A 12,953-nucleotide genomic window follows, 5' to 3' on the forward strand; every position below is an offset into this window, starting at 1 on the left:
ATCAATGTAACGGAGGAAGAGGTGCGGTTTTGGGAACAACAACTCATATTCCGCTTGGGAACCCTGCAGTCCAGTGGTATCAATGTGGATTTCACAAGCTTCAAAATCTCCCCTCCCCCCACTGCATCACAAAACCAGCCCAGCTTGTCCCCGCCTCCCTAACCTGTTCTTCCTCCCACCTCAAGCCGCACCTCCATTTCCTATGTAATAACCTCATCCCACCCCCTTGGCCTGTCCATCCTCCCTGGACTGACCTATTCCCTCCCTACCTCCCCACCCATACTCTCCTCTCCACCTATCTTCTCCTCTATCCATCTCTGGTCCGCCTCCCCCTCTCTCCCTATTTATTTCAGAATCCTCTCCCCATCCCCCTTTTCTGATGAAGGGTCTAGGCCCGAAACATCAGCTTTTGTGCTCCTAAGATGCTGCTTGGCCTGCTGTGTTCATCCAGCTCCACACTTTGTTATCTTTGATTCTCCAGCATCTGCAGTTTCCAGCATCTCTGAAAACATGGCACCATCCACTTTTTGACTTCTTACTTCACAGCTGATCATTTATTATCCGTTACATTCAGAATCATCACCTGTAAGCAGAAGACACCAATAGTGTAAAATGATTTGCCTCGTAGCAGGCGCACACACTCACGTAAAACTTTGCAAATATTCACAAATAACTAATAACATAGATTCAGCATAATATGCACAGAGCATTCATAAACAGCTTTTCACCATTTTGGCATGTAGTGCAAGATTTTGCTGAAAAATATGTGATACAGATGTTTCATCTCACTGGCACAACCCCATTTGTCATGGTATGTTGAGTAGTGACAATTAGTGTTCGTTGGTCTAACAAGAAAGAACTTGATCCTTAGCAAGTAGGCTGCACTCTGCAAGTTGCAGGAGGTCTATCACATTCTCTCAGAGATTTTGGGCAGTCATCCTCCATTCTAGATTTTAGCATTAAGTCCCAAATGAGCATCTTTCAGAAGGAGACCCTTCATCATTCATTTAGCTGGGAAGGGAGGTATTTGTGGACAAAAGTAGGAAGCAAACAGGGTACAAACAGTTTCTAAAGATTTGTAAGGTGTTGTCAAGAAAATACATTTTACTGGAGTTTATCATCTCACACTCTCCGAACAATTGGCCAAAAACACCAGGTTAAGGGAAAACTGCACGTTCACATGAGGAAAGGTGCTGATTTGTTGTTAAATAGAGAATGCATCACTTAACTGCCGGGTTTTGTTAAAACCTTAACAAAATCCATTAGGTCGATGCAGATTGGTCAAGGCAACAAGTAATACACTGAGCAATGAACCAGGAATGGGCTGTCACCTACTATGCTGAGTTAAAACAGGGACCATCTACACGTCCTTTCTGTGTACAAAGAATATAGACTATGTTAATGTTAGCAATGAAGCAATATGGTTCAAGCAGATGCAAGTGCACCACACAGCAAGCCTGAATGAAAATCCCAAAATTGTTCAGCAGTCGTTCACACATCGAATTTTTAAGCAAATGTTGTTCAATCATGGTAGCACATCTAATGTTGGACCTTGTGTTGAGTGTCTTGGGTTAGTTAGGTCCTGTAATTAAGAGGTTGAGCCTATTATTAGTAATATTAGTAAAATCATGGATTATGAACTTCAGTGCTGATGTGATACCGAGTGTGTCGGCTGCACGTCCCAAAGAACTGGCGATTGCATCATTGCATTTTTGGGGTATTTTTTGGCTGTTCATTACAAGTAAGGTAACGGCAATAACCAATTGAATTGGATTACATTTATTATATAATCGGAATTGTGCAAAAGATTGCACTGACAAACAATTTAAGATGGCCAGTCAGGCTCACAGTGTGGCATACCTACTCATACCTGGGGTTACAAATATTAATTCACAGGGCCCTCTTCTTTGTAGACAAAAAGACGACATACATCCACAACAGCTGCTTCAGCTCAACAAAAAAAACCAAACTGGTATATATTGCAAATTGTTCAGATGAGTGCACAAAGCTTGCACTGCAAAAATGATTATTTGTCAGGTAGTCAAGAGGTGAATGGTGGGGTTCTGCTTGTGGAGTTTTACAGTCTTTTTTTTGGAAAAAATATTAAACTTTAAAAGAGGAAGGTCATATCACATGAGGCTTGAATTTTCTGCCAGCTCGTAAATCCATCTGCTAAGGAGGTAATATAGTTCTTTGCTTATGCCAGGTTCATAACTTAGATATGACAGGGTGTCTTGTCTGCTCCAAAAACTTGGAAAATAACTAATGAGTTGAAAGAATTTTTTTTAAAAAATCAGACCACCTTCTTGTACTATATCTGGGATGTTCTGGCATAGGTATAATGGAACAATGTACATACAAAGGTATATACAAGTCAGTCACTGCTAACCATTTAGGTTACCTCAGCATGTAGCCACCAGCCACCACAGGCCTGAGAATATGAAGCTGTGCCAGACATTCCAGGAACCCAGAGCTTTAGCTGGTGGACACAACTAACACAAACGCAAAGATAATGAAATGTGAGGCTGGATGAACACAGCAGGCCCAGCAGCATCTCAGGAGCACAAAAGCTGACGTTTCGGGCCTAGACCCTTCATCAGAGGGGGGGATGGGGAGAGGGTTCTGGAATAAATAGGGAGAGAGGGGGAGACGGACCGAAGATGGAGAGAAAAGAAGACAGGTGGAGAGGAGAGATTAGGTGGGGAGGTAGGGAGGGGATAGGTCAGTCCAGGGAAGACGGACAGGTCAAGGAGGTGGGATGAGGTTAGTAGGTAGGAGATGGAGGTGCAGCTTGGGGTGGGAGGAAGGAATGGGTGAGAGGAAGAACAGGTTAGGGAGGCAGAGACAGGTTGGACTGGTTTTGGGATGCAGTGGGTGGAGGGGAAGAGCTGGGCTGGTTGTGTCGTGCAGTGGGGGGAGGGGACGAACTGGGCTGGTTTTGGTATGTGGTGGGGGAAGGGGAGATTTTGAAGCTGGTGAAGTCCACATTGATACCATTGGGCTGCAGGGTTCCCAAGCGGAATATAAGTTGCTGTTCCTGCAACCTTTGGGTGGCATCATTGTGGCACTGCAGGAGGCCCATGATGGACATGTCATCTAAAGAATGGGAAGGGGAGTGGAAATGGTTTGCGACTGGGAGGTGCCGTTGTTTATTGCGAACCAAGCGGAGGTGTTCTGCAAAGCGGTCCCCAAGCCTCCGCTTGGTTTCCCCAATGTAGAGTTAGCCACACCGGGTAGTGGATGCAGTATACCACATTAAGCAGAGGTTCACCTGCACATCTGCCAATGTGGAAAGTCATCTTGGGGCCTGCGATAGGGGTGAGGGAGGTGGTGTGGGGGCAACTGTAGCACTTCCTGTGGTTGCAGGGGAAGGTGCCGGGTGTGGTGGGGTTGGAGGGCAGTGTGGAGCGAACAAGGGAGTCACGGAGAGAGTGGTCTCTCCGGAAAGCAGAGAGGGGTGGGGATGGAAAAAGGTCTTGGGTGGTGGGGTCGGATTGTGGATGGTGGAAGTGTCGGAGGATGATGCGTTGTATCCGGAGGTTGGTGGGGTGGTGTGTGAGAACGAGGGGGATCCTCTTTGGGCGGTTGTGGCGGGGGCGGGGTGTGAGGGACGTGTTGCGGGAAATGCGGAAGACGCAGTCAAGGGCGTGCTCGACCACTGTGGGGGGGAAGTTGCGGTCCTTGAAGAATTTGGACATCTGGGATGTGCGGGAGTGGAATGCCAAATCGTGGGAGCAGTTGCAGTGGAGGCGGAGGAATTGGGAATAGGGGATGGAATTTTTGCAAGAGGGTGGGTGGGAGGAGGTGTATTCTAGGTAACTGTGGGAGTCGGTGGGCTTGAAATGGACATCAGTTACATGCTGGTTGCCTGAGATGGAGACTGAGAGGTCCAGGAAGGTGAGGGATGTGTTGGAGATGGCCCAGGTGAACTTGAGGTTGGCGTGGAAGGTGTTGGTAAAGTGGATGAACTGTTCGAGCTCCTCTTGGGAGCAAGAGGCAGCGCCGACACAGTCATCAATGTAACGGAGGAAGAGGTGGGGTTTGGGTCCAGTGTAGGTGCGGAAGAGGGACTGTTCCACGTAACCTACAAAGAGGCAGGCATAGCTTGGGCCCATGCGGGTACCCATGGCCACCCTCTTTGTCTGTAGGAAGTGGGAGGAATCGAAGAAGTTGTTGAGGGTGAGGACGAGTTCGGTTAGGCGGATGAGGGTGTCGGCGGAGGGGGACTGGTTGGGCCTGCGGGACAAGAAGAAGCGGAGAGCCTGAAGGCCATCTGCATGAGGAATGCAGGTGTATAGGGACTGGACGTCCATGGTGAAAATGAGGTGTTGGGAAACAGGGAATTGTAAGTTCTGGAGGAGGTGGAGGGCGTGGGTGGTGTCACGGACGTAAGTGGGGAGTTCCTGGACCAAGGGGGAGAAAATGGAGTCCAGATAGGTGGAGATGAGTTCGGTGGGGCAGGAGCAGGCGGAGACAATACGTCGGCCAGGGCAGGCAGGTTTGTGGATTTTGGGAAGGAGATAGAAGCGGGCGGTGCAAGGTTGGGGAACAATGAGGTTGGAGGCTGTGGGTGGGAGGTCGCCTGAGGTGATGAGGTCATGGATGGTATTGGAGATGATGGTTTGGTGCTCGGGGTGAGGTCACGACCACTCCCGCACATCCCAGACGTCCGCATTCTTCGAGGACCGCAACTTAGCCCCCCCACCCCCGCGGTGGTCGGGAATGCCCTTGACCGTGTCTCCTGCATTTCCCGCAACACATCCCTCAGACCCCGCCCCCGCAATAACCGCCAAAACAGAATCCCCCTCGTCCTCACATACCACCCCACCAACTTCCGGATACAACGCATCATCAACCGACACTTCCGCCATCTACAATCCGACCCCACCACCCAAGACACTCTCTCTCCGTGACTCCCTTGTCCACTCCACACTCCCCTCCAACCCCACCATACCCGGCACCTTCCCCTGCAACCGCAGGAAGTGCTACACTTGCCCCCACAACTCCTCCCTCACCCCAATCCCAGGCCCCAAGATGACTTTCCATATTAAGCAGATGTTCACATGCACATCTGCCAATGTAGCATACTGCATCCACTGTAGACGGTGTGGCTTCCTCGACATTGGGGAAACCAAGCGGAGGCTTGGGGACCGCTTTGTAGAACGCCTCCGCTCGGTTTGCAATAAACAATTGCACCTCCCAGTCGTGAACCATTTTAACTCCCCTCCCATTCATCAGACGACATGACCATCATGGGCCTCCTGCAGTGCCACGATGATGCCACCCGAAGGTTGCAGGAACAGCAACTCATATTCTGCTTGGGAACCCTGCAGCCCAATGGTATCAATGTGGACTTCACAAGCTTCAAAATCTTCCCCTCCTCCTACTGCATCCCAAAACCAGCCCAACTTGTCCCCTCCCCCCACTGCATCACAAAACCAGCCCAGCTCGTCCCAGCCTCCCTAACCTGTTCTTCTGCTCACCTGTCCCCTCCTCCCACCTCAAGCCACACCTCCATTTCCCACCTACCAACCTCATCCCGCCTCCTTGACCTGTCCGTCCTCCCCGGACTGACCTATCCCCTCCCTACCTATATTCTCCTCTCCACCCATCTTCTCCTCTATCCATCTCTGGTCCATCTCCCCCTCTCTCCCTATTTATTTCAGAACCCTCTTCCCATCCCCCTTTTCTGATGAAGGGTCTAGGCACGAAACGTCAGCTTTTCTGCTGCTGAGATGCTGCTTGGGCTGCTGTGTTCATCCAGCTTCACACTTTGTTATCTTGGATTCTCCAGCATCTGAAGTTCACATTATCTCTAAATTATGAATCTACCCTAGTGAAGTTTGATTTCATGCAACAACGTAAACAGGGAAGTAAACCTCCAAATATCTTTAAACACTCAGAAGCCATGAGCTCTAAGACCCACCTCCAACCTGTGCTGTTTTGCAATTGTTTAAGCTTCCAAAGAATGTCGTGTGACGTCAGCCTAATTCCTTCTTAAAGCTATTTATATTATTTCTTTCAGTGGAGCTTACCCACAACCCTATTTTACACGTCTACTGCTTTAAGAGGAGACGTGTCTATTCTTCCTCTGATGCTGTCTGGCCAACTGTGCTTTACTAGCCTCACACTTATGGAGTGTGTCTATTCATTGTTGTTACTTCTTTTACCCCATTTTGAGGCTTTGATGAGAAATGAAACATTTGTGTGGAATAGCTAAACTGTCCCTAGAAGGGCCATGATGCAAGTGTCTCCAAATCTCTATTTTGTCGTGAAGTTATTATTCATAAACCTGTGACGTGCTACTTAGTTTGTTTAGTGGCAGTGTTCCATTTTATCCAAAAGATTTCACCATCTGAAACAATACCACAAACTTGTACAATACTGTTAACGACTCATGCAACATTAACACTCATTATCATGCGGTTAGTGTAATCCTGCGCATTTTATTATTCCCATGCACTAATCGTTTCAACATTAAAGCACAATCAAATTCTTTAAGCCCTTGATAGTTTCATCCGAAACAAAAGGAACTTCTTCGCGACACAATCACAAGCTCATTATTTTACCATGAACAGTTTATCCCATCCACACCTTGCCTTCCCCATCTCTCCAAAATTCAAATCCTCTGAACTACTGAAAAGAAAAAACATTCCACATTTCTAGCATCTTTCAGAAACTCCAAAACTAATGAAAAGGTGAGGACACACAATATTGTCACCTCATTGTTATTACAAGATGCAGGTCTTGAAGTTTTCCCTTGCCTGACTTTAGTTAGAACTAGAAAAAAAACTGTTAGTGATTAGTTAGAAAGGGCACTGATGAGACCACAACTTGAACACTGTGTAGAGGACTAAGATTATACATGGATGACTGTAAGTGTGTAGAAGGAAATTCAGGGGAGGTTCACTAGAATGTTATCGCTATCCAATTGGGTGTCAAAGTGTGGAGCTGGATGAACACAGCAGTCCAAGCAGCATCAGAGGAGCACAAAAGCTGACGTTTCGGGCCTAGACCCTTCATCAGAAAGGGGGGATTGGGAGAGGGTTCTGAAATAAATGGGGGGAGAGGGGGGAGGTGGATCGAAGAGGGATAGAGGAGAAGATAGGTGGAGAGGAGACAGACAAGTTAAAGTGGCGGGGATGGAGTCTGTAGAGGTGAGTCTAAGTGGAGATGGTCTAGGTCAGTCAGGGAGGACGGACAGATCAACAGGGCGGGATGAGGTCAGTAGCTAGGAAATGGAGGTGCGGCTTGAGGTGGGAGGAGGGGCTAGACGACAGGAAGAACAGGTTAGGGAGGCAGGGATGAGCTGGGCTGGTTTTGGGATGCAGTGGGGGGGGGGGGGGGGAGGATTTTGAAGCTTGTGAAATCCATATTGATACCATTGGGCTGCAGGGTTTCCAAGCGGAATATGAGTTGCTGTTCCTGCAACCCTCAGGTGGCATCGTTGTGGCATTGCAAGAAGCCCAGGATGGGCATGTCGTCTAGGGAATGGGAGGGGGGAGTTGAAATGGTTTGCGACTGGGAGTTGCAGGTGGAAATTGCGAACCGAGCATGAGTGTTCTGCAAAGCGGTCCCCAAGCCTCCGCTCGGTTTCCTCAATGTAGAGGAAGCCAAAACAGGTGCAGCGGATGCAGTATACCACATTGGCAGATGTGCAGGTGAACATCTGCTTGATGTGGAAAGTCATTTTGAGGCCTGGGATGGGGAGGGGGGTGAGGGAGGAGGTGTGGGGGGCAAGTGTAGCTTCCCCTGCAATCGCAGGAAATGGTGCCGGGTGTGGTAGGGTTGGAGGCGAGTGCAGAGCGGACAAGAGAGTCAAGGAGAGAGTGGTCCCTCCGGAAAGCAGACAAAAGGGTTTGGATGGAAAAATGTCTTGGGTAGTGGGGTCGGATCGTAGATGGCGCAAGTGTCGGAGGCTGATGCGTTGTATCCGGAGGTTGGTGGGGTGGTATGTGAGGACGAGGAGGATTCTGTTTTGGCGGTTATTGCGGGGATGGGGTGTGAGGGATGAGTTGCACGAAATGCGGGAGACACGGTCGAAGGTGTTCTCGATCACTGCGGGGGGGGGGGGGGGGGGGGGGGGGTGAAGATGTTGTGGTCCTTGAAGAACGAGGACCTCTGAGATGAACAGGAGTGGAATGCCTTATCCTGGGGGCAGATGCAGCGGAGTCGAAGGAATTGGGAATAGGAGATGGAATTTTTGCAGGAAGATGGGTAGGGGGGCGAGGTGCATTCTAGGTAACTGTGGGAGTCGGTGGGCTTGAAATGGATATCGGTTTCTAGGTGGTTTCCTGAGATGGAGACAGAGGGGTCCAGGAAGGTGAGGAATGTGTTGGAGATGGTCCAGGTGAACTCGAGGTTGGGGTGGAAGGTGTTGGTGAAGTGGATGAACTGTTCGAGCTCCTCTTGGGAGCACTAGGCAGCGCCGATACAGTCATCAATATACAGCACCTCTTCCTCTGTTACATTCGGCGCCACCTCGTGCTCCCAAGAGGAGCTCGAACAGTTCATCCACTGCACCAACATCTTCCAATCTTCCACCCCAACCTCCAGTTCACCTGGACCATCTCCAACACATTCCTCACCTTCCTGGGCCCCTCGGTCTCCATCTCAGGCAACCACCTAGAAACCGATATCCATTTCAAGCCCACCGACTCCCACAGCGACCTAGAATGCACCTCCCCCCCACCCATCTTCCTGCAAAAATTCCATCTCCTATTCCCAATTCCTTCAACTCTGCCGCATCTGCTCCCAGGATAAGGCATTTACTCCCATTCATCTGAGGTCCTCGTTCTTCAAGGACCACAACATCTCCACCCACCCCGGCAGTGATCGGGAACGCCTTCGATCGTGTCTCCCGCATTTCCTGCAACTCATCCCTCACACCCCGTCCCCGCAATAACCGCCAAAACAGAATCCCGCTCATCCTCACATACCACCCCACCAACCTCCGGATCCAACGCATCATCCTCCGACACTTCCGCCATCTACAATCCGACACCACTACCCAAGACATTTTTCCATCCCCACCCTTGTCGGCTTTCCGGAGAGACCACTCTCTCTTTGACTCTCTTGTCCGCTCCACACCCGGCACTTTCCCCTGCAACTGCAGGAAGTGCTACACTTGCCCCCCACACCTCCTCCCCCATCCCAGGCCTCAAGGTGACTTTCCGCATTAAGCAGATGTTCACCTGCACATCTGCCAATGTGGTATACTGCATCCGATGTACCTGTTGTGACTTCCTCTACATTAGGGAAACCAAACGGAGGCTTGGGGACCGCTTTGCAGAACACCTACACTCGGTTCGCAATTAACAACTACTCCTCCCAGTTGCAAACCATTTCAACTCCCCCTCCAATTCCTTAGACGACATGTCTATCATGGGCCTCCTGCAGTGCCACAATGAGGCCACCCAAGGGTTGCAGGAACAGCAATTCATATTCCGCTTGGGAACCCTGCAGCCCAATGGTATCAATATGGATTTCACAAGCTTCAAAATCTCCCTTCCCCCTACTGCATCCCAAAACCAGCCCAGCTCATTCCGGCCTCCCTAATCTGTTCTTCTTCTCAACTATCCCCTCCTCCCACCTCAAGCTGCACCTCCATTTCCTAACCTCCTCCCGCCTCCTTGATCTGTCTGTCCTCTCCGGGCTGACCTAGCCCCTCCCTACCCCCCCACCTACACTCACCTCTACAGGCTCCATCCCCGCCCCTTTAACGTGTCTGTCCCCTCTTCACCTTCAATCCACCTCCTCCTCTCTCCCTATGTATTTCAGAGCCCTCTCCCCATCCCCCCTTTCTGATGAAGGGTCTAGGTCCGGTACGTCATCTTACATGCTCCTCTGATGCTGTTTGGCCTGCTGCGCTCATCCAGCTCCATACTTTATCTCAGATTCTCCAGCATATGCAGTTCCCACTATCTCCTCGACCTGATTGGAGAGGTTGCTTTATGAGGAAAGGAATGATGCAACAGGCTTGAGGCACCTAATAGCTTACTTCTGCTCTTAATTCACATCCTCATAGTTCCATGACTCTATGACATGCCACAATTTCCACACACAAATAATTAGCATTGCTTTTTTATAGCCATCAACAAAACAAGCTGAATTATGAAACCAAGCAAATGATTTCAGCAATGCGTTTATTTTCTGAAAACTGAGCATTAACACTAGATTGCTTACTTAAGACAGTTACTAAAATTTACAGAACTTTTAAGAGATATAACCAGGTTATTACCTTACTCCTCTCACACATACAGACAACACAAAGACATCCAATTGACAGCAGACCCTTCTTGATATATAATTACATTTAATCTTAACAAAATTATTTGAGGGAAACTTAAACAGATAGTATTTAAGATGTACACTCAACATGCTCTGGCTTCACAATTTAAAACAATTCTGTTAAAGCTCAGTCTAAGTCAAACAGTGGAATGAGGATGCAGCTCAAATACAGTCAAATGAATCAGATTAGAAGATATATGAATCTGGAACATCTAGATGCTGAAATGTTTCAACTTTCGGGTCTTTCACAATGGGATCGAGTGTGAGTTGAACCAAAAAGATTTCCTCATCCATACATTGTTAAAATAAAATCTAATGTTTAGTTTTTTTAAAAGTAACAGTAACTGTATATATCAATTGACTGCATATTATCCTTTCAGGAAAGTTTTATGCTGTAAACACAATCACTTGCTGATAGCAGAAATGTTTTATTGAACTTTATCTGAACAACATTAAGTTCCATAAAACAAAATCTCCAAGTAAAACTCTTAAAACACCCTCAGTTTTCCTGCTGACATTCAGCATGGATCAACTGTACACTGGGACCTAGCTTTAATATGGTCCACCAGTTATTATTTAAACTATGTGAACCACGGCCTGAGACTGCGTCATTTCACAGCTGAATCTTTTGCAGTGTTTAACATACAAGCTTGATGCAGTACTGCAGTCATATCCTGATAGTTTCAGGGCAAGATACTCCAGAAGCGAATAAAGTACGTGCTATGTAAGAATCAAACAAATAATTTTCTTTTTCTGAAGAAGGATCTAGGCCCAAAACATCAGCCTTCCTGGTCCTCTGATGCTGCTTGGCCTGCTGTGTTCATCCAGCTCTACACCTTGTTATCTCAGATTCTCCAGCATCTGCTGTTCCTACTATCTCTGAATAAACCTCTATTTTGCACAGAGAGAGAGAGAGAGAGAGAGTCGCTGCATTCACAAAATAAAAGTCAAGCTTTTGTTATAGTAGCCTGTATTAGAACAGTAACATTGATTGTATAATGCCTTTAACAAAACGGACATGCTTCACAGGAGCATTTAAAAAAAACCAAAGTATGACACTGCCACATAAGGAAAACTTAAGTAAAATGACCACCAAACTTCCTTCTGACCAAACCTAAAGCCCTAAAAAGGTGAAAAATTAGGTTGCAAAGTTAGAACGATGCAGGGAGGGGAATTCTGGAGCTTAGGATCTAGCCAAAGAAAGGTAAGGTCACCAACTGTGGAGCAATCATTACTGGAAATGCACATGAACCTAGAATTAGAGGAGCTAGATACTTCAGAGGGTAATGGGTTGGCAAAGATAGTTATAATAGGGTCCTAGTCTACATATAATTTACACCAACAAACTTAAAGAGTTTGGAAACGAACAAGAAAAGCAGCCAACATGGGGGAAAAAAAACTTACCCAAGACAAAAATAGCTCTGCAAAGACTTAGAAGAAAATTGGATAGACGCTTGGGGGCTATAGGAAAAGGCATGGAACAGATCTACTTACCGTGAGTCATGGCCTCAATGTGTTGAATGATTTCGTGTACCATTCCATATGACTTTAACATGGTTGAAGAACAACAACACCCCAATTGAAATCGTGCTTCGTCAGCATTTTTTGAGTTGTCAATTTCTAACCAATCTAGAAGGGCTTTATTTCCGTTTGAACAAAGAAATGCCCAACATTTCATGTCAAGACGAAATACACTAGGAAACGCATGTCTAGTCTAACCTGGCTCAAAACTATATTAGGGAAAATTAAAATGAACACTGTGAATATTGCAACAATGAATTGTGCTAATTCTGAAACGACCAAAGTTTTTTTTCAACCAAAATACCTGTTAAAACATCAGCTCAAAAAAACAGCAAGATCTAAATAACTACACTTTCCTACACAATACTGCAGACAGAAGTTTAGAGGCATTAACAGGTGCGATATTTAAAAAGCGTTTCAATTGACTGCCACCACATATCTCAGGGCAAACATTGCCAATCTATGGACAATGTGATGGCTGAACAACAGCATTCCTGGCGAGTTTTGTAAATAAAAGAACGATCAGGAAACCTACGCCCAAGTGTCACACAGAGGAAATCTCTCCCTTCCTATCTAAACCACACAATTAAAGCAACAAAATGTGACACCCTCAGACTCCATCACCTCCCTTCCAAGGGGAGGATAAGAGGGAAATCTCCGTTCACCGTTAATCTTCGCTCAAGATAACAAGCGAACCGAAAGCGCTGACCACCGTGTCAACATACTCTTAAGGTTGAGGGGGGGGGGGCCTGGAGGAGATAGACGGGATCCTCCAGCCACCTACGACCAGATTTACCTTCTTCACATGTTCCAGAAGGATCCCTTCTCGAAACTACTCCAACGGACGATCACCCACCAGCCGCAATACCTCCCCATTTCGGTAATTGTGCCTCCGCGCCGCCAGCCTCCTCACCACAACAAACTATCTCCGTCCGCACGAACCAGCGCACTCACTTCCACCCCCCTCCCACTCACGCCCTCCCCAGGATTCCTCCGCCGCACTACTTTAAATTCCCATATTTTTGGTTCGCACTTTGACCGTTCACACATATTGAGAGGGAGCGGGTGTGGTCCGGAGTAATGCTGTTTGCGATTGGCTTGACAAACATTTTACTTACAAATGTTTAACGCGTGTTTTTCTC

General features: G+C 47.6%; 1 protein-coding gene across 3 annotated transcripts in view; it reads right to left on the bottom strand.

The window, feature by feature from the left end:
- Positions 1–12,751, bottom strand: part of ptpn21 (protein tyrosine phosphatase non-receptor type 21) — a 99,666-nt gene extending 86,915 nt beyond the window's left edge. For 2 of the 3 annotated variants that reach the window (XR_009446228.1, XM_059649081.1), the window contains exon 1: positions 12,608–12,751. The gene's annotated coding sequence lies outside the window, so the exon portion shown is untranslated. Of the gene's footprint in view, positions 1–11,784; positions 12,497–12,607 lie in introns of those variants that run through there. The other variant, XM_059649082.1, reaches the window with a different exon arrangement.
- Between the last annotated feature and the right edge of the window lie 202 nt (positions 12,752–12,953).

Source organism: Stegostoma tigrinum, chromosome 10 (genome assembly GCF_030684315.1).
Source record: "Stegostoma tigrinum isolate sSteTig4 chromosome 10, sSteTig4.hap1, whole genome shotgun sequence".
NCBI classification, from domain to species: Eukaryota; Metazoa; Chordata; class Chondrichthyes; order Orectolobiformes; family Stegostomatidae; genus Stegostoma; species Stegostoma tigrinum.